At 42.1% G+C, this 15,571-nt stretch overlaps 1 protein-coding gene across 11 annotated transcripts in view; it reads left to right on the top strand.

Moving 5' to 3' along the window:
* The first annotated feature begins 1,426 nt into the window (after positions 1-1,426).
* Positions 1,427-15,571, top strand: part of MOB3B (MOB kinase activator 3B) — a 90,146-nt gene continuing 76,001 nt past the window's right edge. For 8 of the 11 annotated variants that reach the window (XR_010426732.1, XR_010426733.1, XM_064641989.1 and 5 more), the window contains exon 1: positions 1,429-1,602. The gene's annotated coding sequence lies outside the window, so the exon portion shown is untranslated. Of the gene's footprint in view, positions 1,603-15,571 lie in introns of all 11 variants that reach the window. The other 3 variants (XM_064641990.1, XM_064641992.1, XM_064641991.1) reach the window with 3 other exon arrangements.

Here is a 15,571-nt window from a genome sequence, read left to right as displayed (position 1 = left end):
ACAGGATTTCCCAAACTCAGTCAGCATTGCTGTTGGGTTTAAAATTTTTCTACTTAAGAACAGAGAGTTTGGCATATAACCACTTTATTTTTAGTTGGGTAGCAGTGAACTGGGTCTCTGCTGTTACTCCCTCTCTTCCCTCCCACCTCCTGCCTTTTTTTGTTTGTCAGTGAAAAGACGGGTCAGATGGGAAGGTGTAAGAAATCTTTGTAGGCATGAAAAAGAAAGGACTTTTTGCCCAAGCTGTATATATATAGTCAGCTGGCAGAATGTGTGTTATTGTTGGGTTTTCTTCCCTACTGAGGTAATCAAATCAATGTAACTGTGAAGGTAGATATTGCTACACAAATGGTTTTATATCAGCCTACTCCTGTAAATGCCACGGGTTAGATAAACCAAAAATCCCATTAGCTGATAAAACAGCAATATTATTTATTTTATCCTCTAACCCTGAGGTAAAGGACCATGGTCCATGGTGTATGCTGATGACCACCACATGAGCAGGGATACTGCTGCAGAGGGCACAATCCTACAAAGCACTGTGTCTGTGAGGAGCCCTGTGAAAGGGGGTCATGTAGGCTGACGTTTTTCTGCTATTATTACAGAGGCTCCATGTCAGGTCAAAGTTCCATATTTATTGCCTAAACTGAAGTTTTTCCCCAAACTCTGTGCAGTATGGTGGGGGATTGGGCCTCTTCCTTGTAGTTGTGGGAAGTGATTCTCCTCCTCTGCTCTGTGCTGGTTAGGCCTCACCTTGAGTCCTTTGTGCAGTTTTGGCTACCATAATATAAGAAAAATATTAAAGTATTAGAGAGGGTCCAAAGGAGGGCAATGAGAATGGTGAATTGTCTGCAGGGGAAGCTGCATGAGTGGCTGAGGTCACTTGGTCTGTTCATCCTGGAGGAGACTGAAGGGAGACCTCACTGTGGTCTTCAACATCCTCACAAGGGGAAGCAAAGGGCCAGGTACAGATCTCTTCACCCTTGTGACCAGTGACAGGACTCGAGGAAACATCATGAAGCTCAGTCACGGGACGTTTAGGTTGGGTGTCAGGAAAAGGTTCTTTACCCAGAGGGTTACTGGGCACTGGAAAAGGCTCCCCAGGGACGTGTCCTGGGCAGGGCCAGCAGTTGGACTCGATGATCCGTGTGGGTCCGTTCCAATTCAGGCCATTCTGTGCTTCTGCAGGGACGGGGGTTGCCCCTCGGATGTGGCCGCAGGGGAGTGTGCCGCCATGGCATGGGCTGGGAGGCCACGGGGCACCCCGGGAGCGGAGCGGAGCCGCTGCCGGGCCCGTGTTCGCGCCTCCCGGCAGGGCAGGTGCGCGGCGCCGCCATGTCCGCGCCGCCGCCGGGGCCGCCAGGGGCCGCCCTGCGCCGCGGGAGCGCGGGCCGGGGGAGGCGCTCGGGGCGGGGCGGGGGCGGACAGCGCCGGGCCGGGCACAGCCGCGCCGGGCACAGCCGAGCTCGCGCGGGCAGCGCCGCGCCACCGCCGGGGCTGGCGGAACGCGGGAGAGCCGTGCCGGACTGTGGCGTCCTTTCCCTGGCTGTCCTGCGAGCGAGGCACCTGGAGGGGCAGCGACGGCGCCCGGAGCGGTGGGAGGTACGGCGGCGGCAGTGGGTCGGGGCGGCGCACGCGAGGGAGTGGGGAGGGGTCGGTCCCGCCGCCTGCAAACTTCCCGCCGGGAGCGGGACGCGTTCGCCCGTTCCATTTTCCGCTCAGTCCGAGGAGAAGTGTCCCTCCGGCTTCGCTCCCCAGCTCCTCCCGACCCCACGGGGAGGCGGCCCGGCCTGCCGGGCTCGGGGGCGCGGCCGGTGTCCACCCCCGCCGGGAAGGGGCTCCCGGTGCCCCGCCGGCCGCAGGAGGTCCCGGCCGGAGCGGCAGGTGGGCGCCGTGCGAGGGGACGGGACGGTGCCTGCGAGCGCGCTGGGCTCGCTTAGCCCCCGGCTGGCCCGCAGCCCGCACGAAGATGCGCTTTCCGAAGTGCTCTCCTTTTTCCCCTCCCCAGCCCGTCTCCTAGAGCTGGGTCGCTGCGTGCTTCCCCGCAGAGCTTCAGGAGTCGGCTCGGTCTCGCCTGTGAGCGGCGGGCTCTGCGGACCTGTTGCCGCACGGCGGGAGCCGGGAGCGAGCGGGACGAGCCACCCCCGGGCTGGGCGCAGAGGCTCCTGCCGCCCTCCTGCACCGTGCCCTGGCACAGGGAGGCGAGGTCCGAGCCCTGCGTGCTGGTCCTGCTGTATTCGTGCTGAGCAGAGGGATGGGAGACTCAGCACCACGGGCCGGGAGCTTGTGTTCTGGCGTGGCAAACGCTGAGACGCAGCTTGTTAAAAATGTCAATTTTCCCACAGTTCTTTTAATCTTGGGGGCGAAGTTAGACTGTCAAGAAACCTGCCATGCACCTGATCTGCCTGATCTATTAGTTGCGGCGAGACAGGCTCAGGGTGCTGATTTTGCTTTCAGTTTGCAGGGTTGCTCAAGGAAAAGTGGTTTGTGTTAAACTCCTTGTTCACTATTGAAACTCAGTATTTGAAATTTCTGAAAGTCTTTGCAGCATCAAAATGTGATGATCTGACAGCTGGTTTCTCAGAGGCTGACCCAGGGCTTGTTATGGAGAAATGAGTAATGGCTGGTGCAAGGAGTAGCAAACCCTAGAGGTGTGCGCTGTTGGCTTAAAAAAGAAAAGCTGCAGTGCAAACATAGAGCGATACTGGTTGGCAGAGGCTCTTGGAGAGTCCTACTTGAAACTAATTGACCCTGCAGGTCATCTCTCTTTCTTCTGGCAAGACCACTACCAGCTGACATTTAAAGATGTAGGGGCCTTCCTGCTCCCATTTTGATGGGCAAATCAACCTGTTCTGGGGCTGCTTGTGGGCAGCTCTCATAAGCAAAATATTCTGATTGATGCAGGTGCGTGTCCTAAACCAGGGTGGAACAAGAACAAGTTAGCTGGATGATTATCGGGTATAAAGTGTATTTGAGGATCCTTCCCACCCGTGCTTAGATTGCAGTGATTTCTTGTATAAACAACAGGATTGTGTTTCTGTTCTCCAAGTCGTTTAGCTGTACTTTAAACACAGATATAATCTGTATATAACAGAGGATATTTGTGAGAAAATCCTCTGGACATCTCAGACTGGAGATGTGCTGTGGTAAATAGAGGGGAGCCTGTTTCCCCCCTTTCCACAGCAAAGCATGTTACTCAAGATTTGGTCCTCTGAGTGGACCAACAATTGCCACAGTTGTACTTCTCCATGTCATGGGGCAGAGAAAAGAGCATTCCTGGCACAAAAAAATAAGAAGGGAGGCAACTGTTCTTTTTTAACAGAGAGCCTGCACATTTGAAAGAGGGGTGTAGGGTAGAAAGAAGAGGAATACAAGGTAGACCAGGTACAGTCAAGCAATATTGAGTTCCAGAAAGTGATAAAGAGAAAATGAGGTGGGTGCAGAATAGTGTGATGTTGCTTGTCATCAAGTATCTTGGAATGATGATTTTATTCAGTCTGCTTGTGTGTTGGGGTAGTAGCTGGTGCTGCTTAGAGTGCATTAGTGAGTGATGTGGAACTTGGGACTGGACCAAATCACTTCAGGTCCTCTGCTGGTATTTCTCTGCTGATTAATGTTTTTTTATCAACTGCCAGCAAAGTACTTGGCATTGTTGGGTCAGAGAAGCAGAGAGGTCCAAGTGCACTGAGAACTGGGATCACAGAGTGCTTTGGAACAACAATTGTTTAAAAATGTTACAGGGAAAAATATGTTACTTTGTTTAATATTCAGTCTTTATCACTAGTTCGGTAAACAGATCTCAGATGGAATATTTTATAGTCGAAACACAATGTTACTTTCATTCTTCTGTTTTAGGGTATTATCTCGGGATTGATTAGGTGCTTCAGTAGTACCTTTGACAGATAAGTATCTTGTGAGCCTCTTCTGAGCCAGGGGCTTAGGTAGGCCTGTGCAGATAAGGTGGAGAGAGAAAGCTGAAATGAGTAACATATAACTGGAATTTTAATGGTAACTACTGTAGAATTAAATTTATTTCCAGAGAAATTATCACCTTACTACTCCACTAAGCTGCTTTGGTGATGGATAATTAGCATATTAAAGGAAAAATGCTTACGAATGAACTGCAGGTATGCCTGAAGATGAGTCAGTCATACACAGAATAACTGAGAGGCTCTTTTAAAAGAGTTTGGACCAGTCAAGAAGAGTAGAAGAGTTTTTGCTCACTGTTATTCTGTGTTGTCCACTTAGAGGATATTGAAATATAGTCACTTTTTCTTAAGTGGGTTTGAATCACTGTGAAAATTCTAAGAGTTTTGAATACCATTTTTATTTTCTCATTTTAGTGTCTTTTTTTCCTGCCTTTGTTGTTATATCCACTAGCGTGATATTAGAGTGCCTCATTAAGGTAGACATTAAAGTGGTGTTTATCCACAGGGGTATCAAAACTAACAAACTAAAAAACTTGAAAAAGCAGACATGTTCTTGTACAGTTGTGCTTTTGTTTCTTTGGGTCTCCAGTCACAGTAATGACTCAAAGTTACAAACGTTACATAAATTTAATTGTGATAGTTACATGTAACAACAGCAGTCTAAATTTTTTTCATAGAAAAGTGCAGTACTTCATTTCTAAGTACTCGTGTAAGGAAAAACAGTCAAGATTTAAAGTTGTTTGACTTGAAATAGTGGAAGACCTTATTCGGTCTCAGAAAGTGCAACTCCTTCCATAGGAAGAGAAAGTTGCATATGTGTCCTCATTGAGGGTTAACACTGAATTCCATGTGAGACATATGAAAATAGTGTTTATTACAATTACTTCTTTTTTCTTCTATAAGATGCAATTAATTTCAACTTGTAAAAGAGATTTTGTGCAGAGAGCTAGCATAGGCAGTTCTTAAACACTTGTTCCCTATAAATGCTTAGTTGATATCAGTAGGTTAAGCTTACCTGGATACTCCCAATTATTACCTAATGAGGTCTCTATTTCTCACCTTCAAAAAAACCCATGCATTTTGAAATGTAAATCGCAATTGACAGTAAAGAATGCATGACTTAATAGGCATATCTGCTTTAGATTGATGGAATACCTCCCCAGAAGTGCAGATGAAGGAAGTTAATGTTTCCACACTGTCCAGAGATGGGGTTTTTTTCACTCATAGTGCTGTCATTACCTAACCAAAACACGGTGTGATCTTATGAAGAACTGATAGAATCTAGTATGATATGGAAGGTTGTCATCAATCGTATCTGCTGAAGTCTGTTCTCATTCTTAGCCTTTCAGAGACTGGAATCTAAGTGGACATTTGAGCAAAGAGAAGGATATCCAGCATAGATATAGGTACATGCAACCTGACATTGTCTTGTGTGGTGCATTACAGATAGGGAGACCTCAAGTTCACGAGCTTCAGTTCATCAGCTTCCTTAAGCTTGATATCCAAAACTGGGCAATGTTACTTCCCCACAGTAACCATATATTAAAAGCAGCAAGTTAAAAAAAAATAAATTCAGATTTAAGTGTGCTTGAGCATATTTTGCTGCCATCAAAAGTCACTGTGGTGTCAACATAGTTGCAAAGTGTTTAAATTAACAAAACGGATTCCAGAGATTGATTAACGAGGTTTTTGGAAATATAACATTACCTGTGTGCCAATCCCTAAAAAGCCAGTTAAGAACAGAGCTATAATGTTGGTGATTGAAAGTAGAATTATATTCAGGAGTCTGAAACCCATTCCCTCCTCCCACGTTTCTGTAAAACAGGAGCACGTGAGAGGGAAGCTGGGGGACCTGATCTCTCTAGCCCAATATCTAACTTAAATGCCTAAAATTAGGCAGTTGTAAGTATCCTGTTGTTGTGTTCCTGGAACCAGGAATAATAATACCATTCCATTATAATAGCTAAATGGGAAGGGATTTATAGATATATATTTCATTTGAATGAAGGAAAGGCATGGGACCAGAGTTGCTGTCCAGCCCTGAAACTTCTCAGGCAAAATGTTGAGATTCTGTCCTCAGATAATGGTAGCAGTACGCCGAATGTTTTCTCCTCAGGGTAATCCCTTTTTCTTCCCCAGTCCCAGAAGTCTCAGAAATATTTTAACTCTTTTCCTCTTACATTCAAATTTGACACAGTTCATTTATGATAAAAATATTCATGTCAGAACTCATCCAGTCTTCTGATGTATAGAGAGTGGTACTGAGACTCAGAATATTCAAGGTATCTTGAGTAATAGTTAAACTGATGAAAATAATAACCTGAAGTACTGCTTGCTTCGTCCTGAATGAAGGGAAGAAAGGTGAGAGAGGAATGAAAGAAATTTGTTAGCATCTGTGTCCATATAGTAATTCTTTTCAGATTAATCTTGTTTGCATATGAACTTAAAGTACATAGAACAGATAAATATTTTACATAGCATTGTGAATTATCATATTCTGAAAATCTGTGCTGTAGCTATTGAATATGCTGTAAATCTGTATATAAATTTATGTGCATATATATATTATATATATATATATATATAAATATATCTCCATAGGATATAGAGATAACTGTACCTGCAAAATAAGGATCAAAGCTGGGAATTGACTTTTCTTGCTTAGAAGGACTACTTGTCATTATTTTTTAGTTTGAAAAGGTCTATGTTAAATTGTCATCTGTTTTGTAATTCAAGATCTCTGTAGTGTACAAGGCTGCAGAAAGATCTGTCTTCCCTATGCATGTCTACATCTTGTACTTTTTTTTTGAATTAGTGAAGTAATGCAAAAATAAAATCTAGGAAGTGTCCATGTGCAAATTTTTCTGGTTGTAAAACTATTGTCTTATTCTGTGGAAAGACTGCAAAACCTTTTTTTATAGTGCAAAGAGAGAATACAGGAGCAATATTCACTTACACTTCTAAAGATCTTATCTTCTACAGAAGTGGTGATACCAAGTGCCCCTTCAATTGAGTACTCTACATGTTTAACTGAGTATTTTTTGAAAAAAAGCCCCAGTTATCAGTTTGAAAATTATTAAAATGTGGAAATTGAAAACCTATCAATAAGGGGAAAATTATTGTGTTCTTAAAAAGAAACAAAACATAGAAGATTTTACCTCTTTATGTAGGTTTTTTTTTCATGAGACTGTCAAAAATTATGTAACACATTCTCAGTTCCATTTTAACTGCTTCCCAGGAACAGTGGCTGTATTGCTTATCTTGTAGGAAACTGGTGATTCTTTTAAAGTACTTTTTTATGCTGTATATAGAGCTTTTTAGGATCCATGTTTGAAAGTTGTTCCTTAGTTTTGATTGCTCTTCTGACAGACATGTCTCCAATTCTTCAATTTGATGATGAATTCCATTTTGGAATTTGTCGATCTTGCTTGTATTCCAAGCATCAACAGGAAGATTCTTGCTAAATAGTTGGAAGATATGTTGGAGGAACTCATAGATGATCAGTCTGCTGTTCTGTGGGATCTTGGTAATCTCCATGGGAAATCTGAAATCAGTTGTTTCATTGAGACATTGTTGAGAAAAATAACCACCCATTTTCCACAGTAAGTTCATGTTGTGGTAGTTCATTTTGATTCCTTGGAATAGACAAACTGGATGTGAGATTTTGATGTACAATGCCAATATAATGCAAATTTGCAGTAGACTTCTCTGAACCAAGATGGTCATGCTGATGAAGCGGTCAGCACTATTTTCCTTTCCTTTCTGCAGATCTGTAAGCTTGCAGTTTCATGGTTGTCTTGTCTTGCTTACATGCTTCTCTCTCACATCTCTGAATTTATTTCCTCTGTGTGACATGCTGGGTATTACTCATTTTCTAAGAATTGGGCTTTCTATCAACTGTGGTCCTGCCAAGGTTTACTGTTTATTTCAGTTTCACACAATTGCAAAGGTTTGCTCATTTCTTCTTTGACTGTATTTAATTGAAAATAGAGTAAATCAGTCAATCTGGTGAGTCAGAGGACATGGGCAGATTAGCAGATTAGAATCTGGTAAGAGCATTTCATCTTCTCATATTCTTGCTAGAACAGGCAGTTGTGCTTTATGCTGAGAAATTTTACTTTAATGCTTAAGTTGGCAAAGACTGTGAAAATCACATCCCTGGCTAACAGATATTCAATCAAAGCAAGATGTAATTTTATTGTTTTAAGAACAAGTGTCTTTTTTGTTAGGATAAATTTTTTTGTTTGGAAAGTGGCTTAAATTTTATTAGAAAATAACCCTGTTATTGACACAAGCATTGGCTCACTAGGGGCATGTGTTGCTGTCACTCTGTTGGCAAAAAAAGGAGTATATACAGCTCTTAAGACAGATGCCTTTTTCTCCAGAATCTCTGATAGTTTAATGCTCAGAGAGGATTTGTTCTACTTCATTACTTGAGGAATCAGCCTAAATGTTTAGAACCATTAAGAAAAGCATACTTTTATGTAAAGAAGAGGAATTCTTTAAATTTCAGAGTTAAAAAACTCTTGTTCTGAAGCCTTCTCCTGTTGTCCCAAAATGAGTCTTTTCAACTGATGTGCAAGAGAGAGTCTGGCTCTGCTCATCCTCTGAAATGCAAAAGAAAGCATCTTTTAAATCCAAACCAATCAAATAAGTACTTTTCCACAGTTATTTGGTTTATTGCTCTGAGTTATTTGGTTCCCTCTGACCCTCATGTTTCTCTGAGGTCTGGGTCATTAGTAAACAGATTCAAGCCTCCCATGCCTTTTCTTGTGAGATGCAGAGCTTTCAGATTCGATCATTTAACTTGCATAATAAATCTCATTCTACAATAGATGGGACATTCTGGTATATAGAAACTGTGAGTTCAGTTTAGTATCTTCAACTGTCCACTCCATGAGTTGTAAGAACAACTGTAAAGCTCTTTTTACCATTGTTCCAACAATTGGTCCTGTAACTTTACTTAGCAGACCCGTGCAGATAGGTTTTACTGCATGTATGGCTCTGCTATCAATCCAAAATCTATTTTTTCATTCCCTGGTTTTATTGGAACTGGAGGGTGTGATGAAGATTCCCTGATATTTTCCCCCAGCCCCCCTCATTCGTTGTAAAAAATTCTGCAGCATCATAATGCTTACGTCTTCTAAATGATCCTTTCTGCCTACAAATAAGCACATTGACTCAGGCCAAAAGTAGAGGGGGGGCTGGAGGGTAAGTAGGGGCCTTTCACACCCCAAACTCCCAGCCTGTTCTGTTTCTTTCACCTTTGTAATACCACTCTTCTCTTCCCAGTAAAAAGGTATGCAGTATAGCCTACATATCTCCTCAGTTAGCATGACAGTTTCCAAGAGCTAATACATTCCTTCAAGATTCTTTCAATACAAACCATAGATCACTTCAAATTCAACAAATCTGAAGTAATAAAAAGGACATGTACAAAAACTGGCAGACTCTTTGCTCTCATTGCTTGTTCTAAAGACACCTGTATTACTGTTTGATTTTGTCCCCGAGTCTAGCCTGCAACAAGACTAAAATCCTTTCTTCCCATATGGTCTTTATTTTGATCCATATTCTCTTTATCCATCCTCACCCCAATGTTATATGGGGAGAAAAGGACGGAAGTAACATTCACACATCTTCCAGCTCATCCCCTCCACAATATACAGTCTTCCTTTTTCTCCTTCTTAGTACATGGCATCAGCATATCTCCTCCCAATGTACACTTTTTCTGAATACCTGCATATCTATACAATATCATAAAAGCATCAACATAAACCAAACCACACCCCATTTACCAAGTCAGCAACAAAATAATACTGACTCTAAGAAAATATAAAACTGTAACAATCTGCTTTCTTTATTCTCCAGTTTAAAAGGAGGCCGATACTAATTACAATATTTATTCATTTTATCTTTAGTCTTAGGATCTTCCACAACTTATTCCAGTTTTTCAGAATACAACCCGGAGGCCTACAGTGTAGAATTGTGGACTGGTTTGCCAGTAGAGAATTACCCAACTCCTTTATCCTTAGGTCCAGACCTCCAGTACAAATGTTTTATTACACTCTACTCTGACTCCTTGCCAGCAGAGAGAGGAGAGGCACTCTCTCCCATCACACAGTTTTGTGTGTAACAATTCCAAAACCTAGGCATTTATTTATTTCCCAGTTCTGACCCCCATCATTAGTTATGCACTGCTCTGACCCTGTGCTGGCAAAGATCGAAGGATGCCTCCCCCCTTCGTATATTGTTATTATTGTATACAATCACAGCCTCTGTTATGAATTCTTCTGATTTGATTTACACAGAGCTTGCGGTTTTCCTGTACCAATCCCACTGATCAGTTACAATAAAATGAAATTTGATACTTACCAGTCCAGGAATTCAACCTTTTCACTTTTGCTCTTGCTCCGGTACCTCTGGAGTGTTGCACCTTGGAGTCACTTTGGAGTCACTTACTGCCCCAACACTGAAGAGGATTCAATGGAGTTCCGGATCAAACTGGTCAGAGTCCTGTCTGATCCAATCCTCCTTTGCTGGGGGCAGCAAGATGATCCAGGCAAGGCTTTATGGTTTTCTCATCTAAGTCGCCAAGATTGTTGTCTCAAAATGGGTTCTTTCACCTGGTATGCAAGAGGCTGGTCTGCACACAGAGTCAAGGTATTTATTTACAGTTCTGTGCAGAAAGGGGTGCTGGGTGGCAAATCCACAAAGCCAGTATATGAAATGTCTATGAAGTCTATAAAAACTTTTTACTATTTTTACATTTTAGCAAATAAAGACACTTTGTTACATAGTTCTCTTATTAATTAGTATTATTTTTTTCTATTGCTTAAATGATTCCCTCGCTTCTTATTCTAATTCTAGACTCATTCTAGAATTAGAATGAGTCTAATTCTATAAGACTCATGCTGAGTCTTTCTCTTCTTTTGAGTTGGTGGGTTTCTTGAGTCAGTGGTCCATGAATTGGTGGTTGTGATCTCCTCCTTTGCCCAGGCAGAGCTGAACTCAGAAGAGCAATTCCGTTGCCGAGTTGGCTGTGTTACTTACTTCCTTATCTTGGGAGTATTGCTGAATGTCCTTGTGGCGCATAAATTGTGCATTCTTTGTGTCCACTATCAGGGGTACATCGTACTCCCCACGCTTTGCTAATCTCCCCCTAGGTCTGAGATCACTGAAGTATGGCAAGCCCTTAACCTTAACAATGCCATTCTATTCACAAGTAATTAATCCTTCTAGCACCTCGACATCACTCCCATGAAAACAAGCTCTCAAGGAGACTGAGTTCACTTGTGTTGCTAGCAAAATATCCCATCATCAGGACCACTCCAGCCAGTGTAATGCTGGAATTTGTCTCCAGGTGTCTGGCCAGTGTACTCCTCTGACTGCCATGTCTTTGGGACAGGTTGTAGTAGGACTGCAGGTGGCCACCAGCAGGTTAATTGTAAGTGCCTAAAGCAATTTCAGCCTTTTGTAATGAACATTCTGAGAAAGTGCCATATAAGCACTGTGGCTTGAAATGAAAGTGCTTGATTGGTTCCTGAATATGCACTAGCAAAGTGCCATGTTTCTAGGTACTGCTGGCTTCCTCAAGTGCGGTACCAGCCTTTTTAGCTGGTTGCTGTAATCACAGTATGAGAAGTCACTGATAGCTGAAAAAAAGACTGGGTTGAACATTAAGATAAGCAGAAGTTATAAGGCAGATTTGCTTTTCTTCTTGTGGGTATCTTTAAGGATTGCTAAATCTAAAAGTGAACCAAAATTATTTACCTTTATGTTGTTCAGCCTGCATGATTACAGGAATATTTGAAAAATACTTGAAAATGTTGACGCTCAGGAATATTTGATGTTGTCCTGATTTTGGCTGAGATAGAGTTAATTTTCTTCCTAGCAACAGATACAGTGCTGTGGTTTAGAATCAGTAGGAGGATAATGTTGATAACACACTGATGTTTTGGCTGTTACTGTCAAGGACTGTTGTTTCCTGTGCTCTACCAGCAAGCAGGTGCACAAGAAGCCAAGAGGGAGCAGGACAACTGACTAAACTGGCTGAGGGATATTCCACACCATAATACATCATGCCCAGTGTATGAACTGAGGGGAGTTGGGCAGGAGCTGCAAATTTATCACTGCTCCAGGACAGGCTAGTCATTGATCAGTGGGTGGTGAGCAATTGTACTGTGCATCACTTGTCTTTCTTGTTTTTTTCCCCTCTCTCTCATTATTATTTTTTATTATTATTATTAATAATAATAATGGTTAAAAATTTTGTCACTTATAAAACTGTTCTTATCTAGACCCATAGATTTTACTTTTCTTTCAGATTTTCCTTCCCACTGGGGAATGGGGAGGAGTGAGCATGTGGCTGTGTGGTACTTAGTTGCCAGCTGGGGTTAAACCAGATGGAAGCAGTAAAGGAATTCCAAGATGAGATTAGAAAGTATTTTGTTAAAAGGAAAATAAATCCTTTTGATGCTTGGGAAGTCCTACTATAATCTGACAGAGTGAAAGATTGCTATGGATAAGCAGTTTCTCTAGCAAGCCAGAGCATGACTTCAGCAGTTACACAGTTGGACCCTACTAATATAGTAATTCTCCCATGATTATTCTTGTTTTGCTTCTGCTGGTGCTAATGGTGTAGTAATATTGTGGTATTGTCACAAATTATCTACACCCAGAGGTCTTCAGAGAAGTTAATTTATGAATGAAATTGTAGGAAGGGTAGCTTTGTGTTTGAAAGACTGGACAGAGATACAAGAAAGCTATGGTAGAATTAGTGCATAGATTTACCACAGATGTCTTTTTAATTTGGTGTACATATGCATGGCTCTTTTACATTAAATGGAACATCAGTTTAAATTGAGTGAGGACCACTCCTTTCATCCACTAAAGCAACATGAGAAACAGCTTTGTGCCCCATGGCAAAAGTGGATCTGATTTGCCGTTCAGCAGTTTTATTCTGTTTTCCTCTCATTGTCATTTCATAGGTGATCCATGAGCTATTTGGTTGTTGTGAAGAAAAACTAAAATTTCAAGGGAAGATTAAGCAGTATGAGGCAATTGTCGGTGATGAAGGAGAAAATATATTCATTGTGTATGAACCTTCAGGCCAGTGTTAGGGATCAGAGACCTGCTGGCTTTGTGCTGCTTATGTAGGGACAAGTGAGGACAGTTGCTTCCCAGGGTAGCTGAGTTGTCTCTGCAGAGTACTGTGTGTAACCCTCCTACTTTGGAGATATTTGAGGACCCACATGAAGATTATGATGTTCTAAATTAAAACAATTCTTCCCTGAAAACAGAGAAAGGAGATATACACATTCTATTTTGTAGTGCAGACCACCTACCCTGAAACCAAGCACCCCACACTGGATGTTTTTTAATCACTTCGTGCAAGTATGGAAGTACTTTGCCTGTGGGAATGAGAAGAGTGGTTTGAACGAGTAAGTCAGAAGCTATATATCTGTTCATTTGTTTCAGTGCTTCAGGCTTTTGTTTTACATTACATTCTTGCCTCTGAAACAACTCTCTGGAGTTTGGTCAAAGGACCCAGAGTTGCTGAAATAACCATTTTTTCTTCTAGTGTGATAGAATGTGGTTGTGGGGTTGTGTTGGTTTTGGTTGATTGGGGGTCTTTTTGCGTGTTGGTTAGATCTTGTGTTTGGGGGTTTTAAAATAATAATAGTAATAATGATTTTTAAAATCACTCCATTACAGATTTTGTATGTCTACAACAAGTGTGAGCATCCAAATATCTTCTTGTGCTCTCATAGGCTGTCATGCTTCAGTGAAGGCTAAAGAACTCTTGGACTCTGGATCCCATTTTGTGCCAAAGAAGATGAGGACATGAACATTTTGTGCCTCACATGGGAGCTAAAACAAAATCCAGAAGTTAAAGCTGAAGCAACAGGTCTAGTACAAAAGACTAGGAGTCAACTGAATGTAACTGAGATTCCAGATCTGAATTCCCCTAAGTGATTCCAAGGTTCAAAGTGTCTTGGTTTCCTGTATTTTAACTGCATCTTTACAAAGTTAATATATGTAGTTACTACATGATTGGAAGTGTTATTCAGCTTTACCCAGGCTCTTTGTCAGGGTTGTCTAATGGGAGCAGTGAGAAATGCTGAAAAAAAGGAGGAAAAAAATGGCTGAGGCCTGATAAATGCAAATGAGTTCTGCTTCTGGATAACCCTAAATTCTGAGAAAGAGGCTAAAATAATTTCTAGATTGTCTTTGTTTCTCTCAGTATTGCCCTCTTCTCTTGCTTAAGAAGTAATGGTGAGAAACTGCATTAGTTTGTATGATAAAAACTTGCCTGTTCTCCACAAGGTAGGGCAGAGAAACACTGGCAGGTGGAGGAGCCTGACTAACACTTTCTCCAGCTGCCCCCAGCTCCGTCACAGGAGCCATCAGCTTATCTCTACAAACCAGATGGAGCACAGGGACACAGTGTCAGGCAAAATCCAATTTAAGGATACTGAGGAAGGGCCCCTTCCAGCATTGTCCTTGGGGAGCTTCACCTCCATGGCTTGGGAAACAAATGCATTAAGATGAGTCAATGCTGAAGCACCTCGCAGACCTCCAGGATTTGCTGCCTGGAGGTAGGTGACACATTATGAGATGCAGAGGAAGAGCATTTAGGGATTACACAGGACCTATTATGGGATGTTTAGGGTAGAAACCAAAGGCAGGGAAAGGAATGGATCTGGGTAGTTTGGGTAGGAAAAAGTGTGTGAAAACAGAGGGATACAAAGGACTGGTCATGTTTAAAAAGCAGCTGGTCAATACACTTCTCTGTTGTGACCTGCACTTGAAGAGCAGTATGCCCTCTCAATAAACTCCATTTCTAAGCATTTTCCTGCGCGAAGGACTGTTTGACTTTCCAAAGGAATTTCCATCTGGCTGCACTGTCAGACTCTGTGTCAGATTTTTGTGACTCTAGTATTCTCATCTGCTTGCAATCAATTGTAATAAACAGTTAGACTACCATTATTGTTCATCCGTCTGTAAAAAGGTCATCTTGGCAGCTAGTGAAATAGCAGTCATGAAAACACCATGGCAATGATAGAAGATACAAAGTTCCTAATTCTTTCTTACTTGTACTAGTTAGTGCTGCTCCAGTTAAAATTGAATTTTTGTGTTGTGAAGTAAGAAACTAAAATGGCATACTAGATTTGCTTGGTTTTCCTGCTGAGCAGTGTTTTTCTTTCTGGGAAGAGCATATGCATCACTATATTTCTTCTCTAGGATGTGACCAACCCTTAGGCCTGAATCACAGAATCCAATAAACATGATAGGGAAGGCTCCACTGATTTGTTTACCCCAACTGCAGAGGAAATGTTTCATGCTGAAAATGTTTCTAGAGATCTTTGTCAGTCAAAGTACTCCTGGGAGCAAGCCTCTAATAGAGCACAGATGATAGCAAGGTGAAGTTTTACTGCACACAGCCAAATTGATCTAATGGTTAGCTCTACCCAAAGAGCTGGTCCTTTTCCTCTCCTGTTTGGCCTTAGGAATGTTTCAGCTTGGGAAACTAATCTGACTGATTAGTCAGATTAGTCAGATTTCTCCAAGTGGGGATGATGGTGGTGATGATGAAAATTTTTTGCCTGTTTTTCTACCTTGAGCTGGCTAATCGGAGTAGA

The sequence above is a fragment of the Pseudopipra pipra genome, chromosome Z (genome assembly GCF_036250125.1).
Source record: "Pseudopipra pipra isolate bDixPip1 chromosome Z, bDixPip1.hap1, whole genome shotgun sequence".
Taxonomy (NCBI): domain Eukaryota; kingdom Metazoa; phylum Chordata; class Aves; order Passeriformes; family Pipridae; genus Pseudopipra; species Pseudopipra pipra.
Note: the sequence above shows the minus strand (reverse complement) of the source record. Positions and strands in the feature narration are given on the sequence as shown.